The sequence below is a fragment of the Momordica charantia genome, assembly GCF_013281855.1.
Source record: "Momordica charantia cultivar OHB3-1 chromosome 4 unlocalized genomic scaffold, Mcharantia_2.0 BLBB01000004.1, whole genome shotgun sequence".
Taxonomy (NCBI): domain Eukaryota; kingdom Viridiplantae; phylum Streptophyta; class Magnoliopsida; order Cucurbitales; family Cucurbitaceae; genus Momordica; species Momordica charantia.
The window spans coordinates 22,470,088-22,480,303 of record NW_028275162.1 but is presented as its reverse complement, the minus strand read 5'-3'; the positions used below and the strand labels follow the sequence as shown (position 1 = coordinate 22,480,303).

The 10,216-nt window shown below is 30.6% G+C and overlaps 1 pseudogene; it reads right to left on the bottom strand.

Annotated features, from left to right (window-relative positions):
• Positions 1-4,265: 4,265 nt before the first annotated feature.
• Positions 4,266-6,310, bottom strand: LOC148212027 (2-methylpropanoate--CoA ligase CCL4 pseudogene; annotated as a pseudogene).
• Positions 6,311-10,216: the final 3,906 nt, after the last annotated feature.

The window sequence follows — 10,216 nt, the reverse complement described above, 5'->3', positions numbered from 1 at the left end:
TTTTTTATCGTTTAAATGTTTTTTTAGCAAACTTTTAAAGAAGATTTACAAAAACAAAATATATTTTTATTTTTTAAAGAAAAGATATTTATTTGCTTCAAAATATGATATTTTTTAGAAAAAAGAAATGTAAACAATTTTGTATTAGTATTTCAATTACTTTTTAAAACCAAACAAGGGATAAACGAGAAAACGACTAAAAATACATCATTCCATTAGGAAACATATTAAAAATCAAATCTTGACCCCCCGAAATATTGATCTTTACCCTCAAGAATCCAAGAACATCGACCTCCCGAACATTTCAAGGTTCCATCGTTGGGAGGTTCCTTTTGTAAAATTTGAGTTGAAGATATTTAATAAAATCAAGAAAAATAACATTTATTGTATAATATTACACAATATATACATTTGCCAAATTTCATACATGAAATCAAAATAAACATGTTAAAAATATAATCAATAAAATCACATGTTATAAATAGTTCAAGCAACCATAATATGAAATTGGCAATAGGGAAAAGGAAAAACAAGATGAAATAAAATAAGATAAGAAATATATCTTGAAAATAATGTCGAAAGAATTAAACTTGTACTTGGAGCGTAGGTAGGCACAAAAAATATATGACGAAATACGTCAACCTACTTTATTCGGCAAGAACATGGAAACTTACCGTTTTGCAAGCAAATTCCGATTCTTACCTCCTTCAAATGCGGCGCGAGTCAAATGATGAAGAAGAAAATGGTGGAGAAAATAGTGATAGAGCAAAAATTGGAAGAAAATGAATAACGAGAGGGGAAAAAATAAAACAAACGTAGTAACCAAAAAAAAGAAAGGAATAGGATGAAAAAGTTATGATGAGTGGAAGAGAGAAAATAAATAGAGAACGAGAGAGAGATCGTGTGGTGGAATATGAGCAACGAGTGAGGTGGGGTGAGATAGGAGTTTGTGAGAGAATGATAAAGTGATGAATCAAGATAAAACAAAAGGAAGCAAATTTTAGAAGAGAGCAAAGAATAAAAATCAAGACTAGTAGACCTCTTTTGTGATGGGTTTCCTCAATGGAAAAAATATTTTCATTCATTACACAATCAATCAAATCTTATGATTTTATTACAAATTTTGATTTTTACCCAAATTATGTTAAATCAAATTTAAAACTTTTCCATATGAGTAAGAGTTTATTTTTATTCTTATTGAAAAGATTTTATTTTGAGAAGACGTGGAAATTCACATTTAATAAAAAAAAAATTTATGATTTTGTCACTTTTTTTATTTTATTAAAAATGATTTTGATTCAAAATAATAATAATAAGGAAATCGATATTTAAACCAAATACTTTTTACTTTTTTATAAAAAAATATTTCCCACAAAATATAAACAAAAATTCTGTTGGAAAATTACTATAAGAATGATGAAATGGGTCTACAGATCTTATTAAAAATGAGCTTGGTATTACTTACACTAATTCAATGGGTCAATATCTTAGCCTTACCTTCTCAGATCTCTCCAAGTCATCAAGTTTTTAATTTCATAAAAGAGAGCGTCTGGAAGGTACTGCAAGGTTGGGAGGAGAAACTATGTTGCCAAAGCAAAGCTGGAGGTTACTTAAAAAACCAACAAGCCTTCTTGCAATAATTTTTAGGGGAAAATACTTCAGACGTGGCAATTTTATGAGAAAAGAAGTTGTTTGTTCAAGGGGGTAGATGGAGAATAGAGAATGGTTCACTAGTAACAATAGGAAGTGACCTTTGGATTCCACGTGCGGTACCCCCTGTAAAGATTACTGGGAGTGGCTATTTGTGAAGACGAGTAAAGCAGATCGTGAGAAGTGTATGATAATTGTGTGGTAAATCTTGGGAGGAGAAATAGAGTTATTTCCGATAGCAAAAGTATTCAAATAAAAATTGACAAATATATCGAACAAATCTCATGTCACAATACAAATCAAGCACAAGCACGATCATCTTCATTAAAACACATTAAACTAAGTAACAAAGTGACTTAGCATAATGAATTACCATATAAAATACATTTTGAACTGAAATATTTTCTTTGGAAGCTCTTATTTTATTGAGTTGATCTGTTCACTTGTTATTATGTCATGTTTAATCATTACTCTTTATTTTTCGAGGCAAGCACTACATCAAAATCTAAGCTATGTTGATTGCAATAGGCCGGATTAAATAGAATCAAAATAAAAAGTTTAAGAACATAATATAATTAACATTTTTTAAAAGAATTTATGGATTAAAATAAACACAAATTACCTTAAATTTCTGTTTTTGATGTTTGATTTTTTATTTATAGTTTTTAGTTTTCTAATTTTAAAAAACAAAAATCATATATGTTTGATAATAATTTTTTGTTTTTAAAAATAGAAAAATAAATATATTTGATAACCATTTTTAATTTTCTGTTTGTAGAAAGTTAGAAAGTTGAAAATATATTGGTAGATAGAGAAAATTTTATGTAGGATAGAGATGACAAGAGTGTGTCGTATGAGTGAGGATGTCCTCTCTCCTATTCTCGTGTTCGTGGAAATTTTTAGTCTCCTGTCTCTACTCTGTTATTTGGCTATGGGAATCGAGATTCAGGTTGAAGAATCCAGATTTGGAGACGAGGATATTTTCGGAAAAGATTATCGGTATTGTAATTAATTGTGATTATTTTTTTGAATTTAAAAATGAAAAAGTGCAATAAATATATACTAATTATTTTTACAATTATTATTTACTAGTATAAATAATTAGTTTTAAAAATATTTAATATTTTATTCACAATTGAGTAAAAGTGTTAACAAAATATATATTAATTCTTTAAAAAGTGGAATCAAGGACGACGTCGACCCCGTCCCTGATTTTTTAGTGGAGACCCGATCCTTTCCTACGAGAATTTTTGCCATCCCTAATGTAGGGACATGAAAATAGGAATTTAGAGGGATGAAAATAAACTTTTTAAAGAAAAATTATAGAGAAATAAAGAAAAAGAGAGAGAAAAAAAATTAAAGAAAAAATTAGTGAAAGAAAAGTTAGAAATAAAAAGAGAAAAAAAATTAAAAAAATAGTAAATTTGAGAGGAAAAGATAGGTTAAAGAACGAAAAAGAAATTAAAAAAAGAAAGAAAAATTATGGTCACGCAAGAGAGAAATTAAATATATACTTTTTTAGAGAAAACAAATAAATTAAAAGAGAAATAATAGTTCTAATGAAAAAAATTGAACGAGAAAATAAAATATAATTTTTTAGAGGAATAGATTAAGAAGAGAAAGAAAAGTTACCAAACGCGAAATTTTAAGATAGAAAACGTTGGGAAAATTATTAAATTTTGAGATAGAAATATGTTAATTTATTGAAAAATAAAACAAATTAAAAATACATAGACATGAAAATTTTAGGGAGAGAAATAATAATAAATATATAATTTTAGAGAGAAATAAAATTTTTAAAAAGAAATTAGGAAAGAAATTTACCAATTTATGTCACAGAAAAAAAAGAATGGAGTATTTTAAAAAATAGAAATATGCTTTTAAAAAACATTTTTTTATTTGAAATCTAAGTAGAATTTCAAAATCGTTTTTCAAAAAAAAATTTAAAAAAATGAATTGGTTACTATACAGTAATGTTTTTTAAAAACAAAAAAACATAAGAGAAAATGGTAATTAAAGAGACCATAAAAATTCTAAATTTAAAAATTAGTTACAAAGATTATCCAACCCCGAGAGAGGAATTAAATTTTAAACATATTAGAAAATCTCCAAAAAATTATAAGATTCTCAACTATTAAATGTCTGACAGATATTTACATTGACATTTGCATGTATCTATAAGTTCGACATCAACGTAAAGGATAAATCGAAATTTTCATGATATTAACAAAAATCAATAAAGTATAAAAAAATATCCTTAATATAGACATAATATATTAATATTAATCGTTTCTAATTATTTAAAAAAGTTGAAATGCGATTTAAATATTTTTTATGAATTTTTTAATTTTATTATCATTTTAAAAATTCTATCCATATGATTTTTAATAGATATTTTTATAAGATTGAGATATTAGCATTTCTATTTAATCCTATGTCAACATTTAAAACTTTGGTTACATTATCTTCTATGTATTCCTCCCTTTTAACAAACATTTTGCTGCCAAATAATATGTTTCTAACAAAAAATACCACCTTCGTTTTGCTATATTCTCTTTCTTTTTTAATACGTGCACATACCCCAAAAAAAAAAAAAAAAAAAAAAACTCTAACCCTTCTATAAAAATTTGCTCAAATTTTATATCAAATACAATAAAAAATTGAAAATAAAAGATTTATTATTAAGTAAATTTGTTATTGAAGACCTCTCCACTACTTCTACTACTACAAGTCTACAAGTGACTCGTGTGTGCCGGGCCCATCGACTTGGCAATCTTTCTAAGCCCGAACTTCTCGATCTTTCCGGTCGACGTCTTCGGCAGCTCCGCCGTGAAAACCACCGTCTTCGGCACCATGAATCGTGGCAGCTTCCCTCTGCAGTACTCGATTATCTCCTCCTCCGTCGGCTTCCGAGTCAATCCTTCTCTCAAGCTCACGAATGCGCACGGCGTCTCCCCCCAAAACTCGTCCGGTCGTGCCACCACCGCCGCCTCGTTCACCGCCGGATTCGTGTAAAGTACAGATTCTACCTCCACACTGCTTATGTTTTCACCTCCGCTTATGATCACGTCCTTCGATCGGTCCTTTATTTCTAAATAGCCGTCGGCGTGCATCACGCCGATGTCTCCGGTGAAAAACCAGCCGTCGTCCGTCATCGATTTGGATGTGGCTTCCGGATCTTTGAGGTAACCGAGCATGATCGTTACGCCTCTCATAACGATCTCTCCAATCGAGGATCCGTCTCGTTTCACGCTCTTGCAGGTCTCTGGATCCACCACGTCCACCTCTGCCATCGTCGCCGTCCTCACGCCCTGTCGCGCCTTCAGCCTCGCTCTCTCCGTCGCCGGCAACCGGTTCCACTGCGGCTTCCACGAGCAGCTAACCACCAGTCCACCCGTCTCCGTCAGTCCGTACACATGGCTCACATCAAAACCTAACGATTCCGTGCGGAACAGAACCGTCGCAGGCGGCGGCGCACCGGCGGTGAGGATCTTCACCGGACGATCAAGCGGCTGATTGTCCGGGGAGTTTGTGAGCATATTGAGCACCACCGGAGCTCCGCACATGTGCGTCACACCATGAGTACGAATTAGTTCAAAAATCGACGGCGCGTCGAATTTTCGGAGACAAACATTTGTGCCGCCTACGGCGGCCATTCCCCACGAGAAGCACCATCCATTGCCGTGGAACATCGGCAAGGTCCATAAATAAACCGATTGCTTAGGGATGCCCCATTCGAGAAGCGAATCCAGAGTCACCATGAAAATTCCTCTGTGGCAATGGACCACTCCCTTCGGCGACGACGTTGTTCCAGAGGTGTAATTCAAAACAATTGGATCCCACTCGCTCAGCGGTCGAATCCACCGGAACTCTGGATCCCCTTTCTCCACCATTCCCTCATACGTGTCAACGAAATCACCGAAAATCGGTGAAGAAGACTCCTCTGTCGCAACATCGTCCGCAATAAGGACGAGCACCGGCCGTTTGGATTTTGTTGGAAACAAATTCAAGGCGTCGTTAATAAGGGAGCAAGAAGCCTGATCGACGAAGATGAGCTTGGATTCACTGTGGCGGAGGAGCATGGAGATGGTATGGGCGTCAAGGCGGAGATTGATGTTGTTGAGGATGGCGCCGGCCATCGGAACAGCGAACTGGAGCTCGTACATGGCGGGGGTGTTGGGAGCGACGACGGAGACGACGTGGCCCCTGTGGATGCCGTTGGATGAGAGGGAAGAAGCGAGTCGAAGACATCGACGGTGGGTGTGAGACCACGTGTAGGTAGTGGAGCCGTAGATGACTGAAGGGCAGTCGCCGTAGATGGTGGCGGCTCTGTCGAGGAAGCCAAGTGGCGTGAGAGGAGAGGAATTTGCAGGCCTTGGCTTCAAATCCTCCATGGAAATGGTAACTGATACTGTTATTTCTCTAAGCCTCAGTGTGGGAAAGGAAATGGGAGATTACTGGATAATTTACAGAAAAATAAAATGTCTCACAATTCACTGAATTTGATTCACAAACTTGAAGAAGATGATGAAGATAAGATTCAAGGTCACTTTTATTTTTTTTTCTTAAAGAAAATAGTTTGATTTAGACATTACTTTTTTGTTCATTTGAAAAGTTGGACAGAAAAGTTTTTTATATAAAGGAAAGAACGAAGAGGGAATCGGAAGAATGGACGGAAATTTAGGGCGTTTCTCTTTTCTGGTAACATTCTCACAATTACAATTGTATACAAATTTTGGAAATAACCAAAAGTAGTTTGTTCTCATTTTCAATTTGTTCCAAAACATAAACAAAAAGATTGTTTTATCATACTTGAGATATTGAAATCATACAATACATTTTTCTTTATTAAAAATAAAAAAACAGAAATAAGAAACATGAACATTACCATACGAGTCCTTAGAAGAAGAAAAAGAATCAGAGAAAATTTTCTAATTCTTCCTCATTTTAAAGAAATTTGAGAAATTTTAAATTTAATAACATATTTTCTCTAATAAATTTCTGTCAATTCATTAAGCGACTCAATTGTAGGATTTTTAGATTGAAAATTTTTAAACATTGGAATTCCAATTAAAAAAACATACTAATATATATATTTAACCTTATTTTTTAAAGAAAATTAAATAAAAAATACCTAAAAAATAAAATAGTGGTGCACATCAAGATTATGCTCCCCAATATAAGAAAGTGTTATTCAAGTTTCTTTAAACTTCAGCGGCTCTTGAAATTTCAATGAATATTTTGGTTTTTGGTTTTTTCAGTAACGAAATGTATCTTTTTCTTTTCTTTCTAGAGTATATATATATTTTTTAAATGATTTTGAAATTCTGGTCAAATTTTAAAAATTAAAAGTTAAAAAATACTTTAGATTCTTTATTTTGGTTAAAATAACAATTTAGTTCCTGAATTTTAGTTTGTAACGAACTTTCAAATTAGTAACAATTTAGTTATTGGACATTAATATGTAACGATCTAGTCGTTGTAATTTAAGGTTTGTCATGATTTAATTCTTATCGTATATATAGATGGATAAACTAAAGAGGGACCAAATATGTTTATTAGTTAGAAAGATTAATTTGTTATATGATAAAATTTGACACTTAATTTTAATTAAATTTTTTACGATAGAGACTAAATTGTTAAAAATTTTAAACTATAGGGTCTAAATCATTACCAATTAAAATTTAAGAACTAAATCGTTACAGTGACCATATGTGTTTTTTAGTCAAATTAAGATTGGAGGAAGATGTTGGTAAATATAATTTTTTTTATAAGCTTGATCTTTTTAAATAGAAAATAAAAATAAAAATATTATATTTTTTATCCAATTTTAATCCCTGAACTAAAATTATTATAGCTTTGATTTATTTGATTTTGATTGATATGAAAGGTAAGATTGGGTTGGGACTGAATTATGGTTTTGTGTTAAAAATAAAGAAAATTAGGGAGTTTACAAATTAAGTAGGAAACTTGTGTTATGCAAAAATTGGATAGATTTGGAGATTTGAGCTTTTAAAGACAACTTACCTGTTTTGCACAACTCATCTCATTACCTTTTTTAGCCTAAAAACCTACTCAATTTTCTTTTTTTCCTTTTTGACCTTCTTAACTTTTCGTGGGTATCACATCAAAATAGGGAACATAAAATTTCAATGGATCATCATTTTATCACATTTGAAGAAAATATGTCACATAATAATGGTGTGGTTCAAATGTTAATTCGTTGTCTCCTTTCCACATTGTTTGGGTGTGAAAATCGTACGAGGGCAGGGAGAGGTCGAACATACAAGTCTTCCTTGGTGCCGACCTGAAAGTTTTCCTTGATGGCCGACCTAAAGGTCCTCTCTGGTGTTCGATCGAAAAATCTTCCATTTTATCAAGGTCTTACCTGAGCACTGACCTTATCAATGTCTTGCCTGAAAACCAACTTGAAGACCGACCTGAAGGTCTTCCCTAGTGGTCGTCTTCCCTGAAGATCATTCAAAGGAGGAACGAATGACCTTTCATACTTAACCAAATTCCAGATAACAAATATATGAATTGGAATAGCTATTCTCGACAGGTCGACCTTTATCCCGACATGCTCAACCGTTGGTCGGATTTCTTGTTGGATATCCAAACTTATAAATAAGGCACTTAACTCTTCAATCAGGTATGATATTCCATAATAAGGTCGAACTTAAAATTTACTTGAGCGTCTAAGTGTTTGTTCCCTTGTACAGATTTTTCCTAACTAAGTGGTATTTCAACTCATTTGAACACTTCACCTCATACTAAGCAGTCTATCATGACCAGGTCATACCTTCGTTAGAACAATCAAACTCTCTCATTGGTCATACCTCATACTCCCTCCCTCTTTTTTTAAGCATAAACACACATTTAAAGAAAATGTATCACATAAAAATACAATTAAATCTGGATAGCATAAATGCTTTAGAATATTTAGTCAAACAACGACTAATATAATGAAAATTTTTTAAATTATATAGACTAAGAAGGATCTGACTTTCTTCAAAAAGATATATATATATAACTTAAATTAATTAACTTTTGTATGTAGACCTAACTAATAATTTAATTTGTCAAACCCAACATAGCTCAAGTGGTTAAGGTATTTATCTCTGACCAAAAGGTCACATCAGCTAATTCTAATTAATATGTTCAATTAATGTATCAATTTTAACTAAGATGATCTAATTCAATATAAATTAACTTCAACAATAACTCGCCGCAAAAAAAAAGAATCAACAATAACTCATTGTTAATTAATTTACAGTAATCATATCTAACTAATTAATTAACTTTAGATAATATGGCCTAATTAAAATCAATTAACTAACTTTTAAATAATTTTATTGTATGTTAATTAAGCCAATTAATTTAAATGACGGATTTAATATAAATTAATTAATTTTAAATTTCTATTTAATTGTCATTAATTACTAAAAATTAACTAGTTAATTTAAGTTTAATTAATAAGTAATATAATAGTTTTTCCAAACACAGTTCAGTAAATAAAAAATTATCATCTTCGGGAAGGTTCCAGATTTGTTCAACTAAGGAAAAAAAGTAATTTTTGTAAAACAAAGAAAAAAGTAATAAATGATTTGATATATTTTAATTAATTAAGTATACTTGTTAAGTCATTAAAAGTAAGCATATTTAATAAATTAGTTACAAGTTTTCAATGATAGTATTAATCTGGCCAAAACGAGCATAACTCAACGGTATTTGACATATACATCCAATCAAAAGGTTGTGAGTTTGAATCACCACCCTTACATGTTGTACTAAAAAAACAGCATTAATATGATTATATATATTTAATTATGCTTGTTGATGCTAAACGAGATGTTGAAAGCGTGAATCAACGTCTAAATCGAGGTGAACTTTTATTCAACCGAACTAAGAACCTACAAATAAAAACTTACAATGATGTATCTAATACAAACAATAACTCGTTGAATATATATATATATATATATATATATAATAAATAAATAAAAGATACATTAAAATAGATACGCTTTACTAACCATCCATTTAACACTTCTTCAATTGATAACAATTTATAATTACAAGAAAAAATTCTGTCAAAAATAAATAAATAACTTGTCAAATAAGTTAGATTAAAATATATAAAAATTTAGAAATTGAATGTTGAAATGGTTAATGATTCACCTAATTAATATCATTTGAATAAATAGTATTTAATCTAATTTATTGATAAAAAAGGTCAAATAGTCACAATAAAAATTAAAAGAAAAAACAACAAAATATATCACTCGGCATCCATATAATTTTTTAAAGTGTAACCATTTGTTATAATATGTCAAATTTTCTTCCATTATCCCTTAAATTATTAAGGCTTCATTGGTGATATTTTCATTTTCTTTTAAATAAAAAATTAAAATTACATAATTAATGCCCGGTGAATTTAAGAATGATAAAATCAAAGAAATAAAAAAATCCTCATTTTTTTTTCAAATTCTATATAATTTTAAAATATTTCTAAACAATAAAAATAATTGTGAAATTTATAAACAAGAAACATAAAAATTCTAAA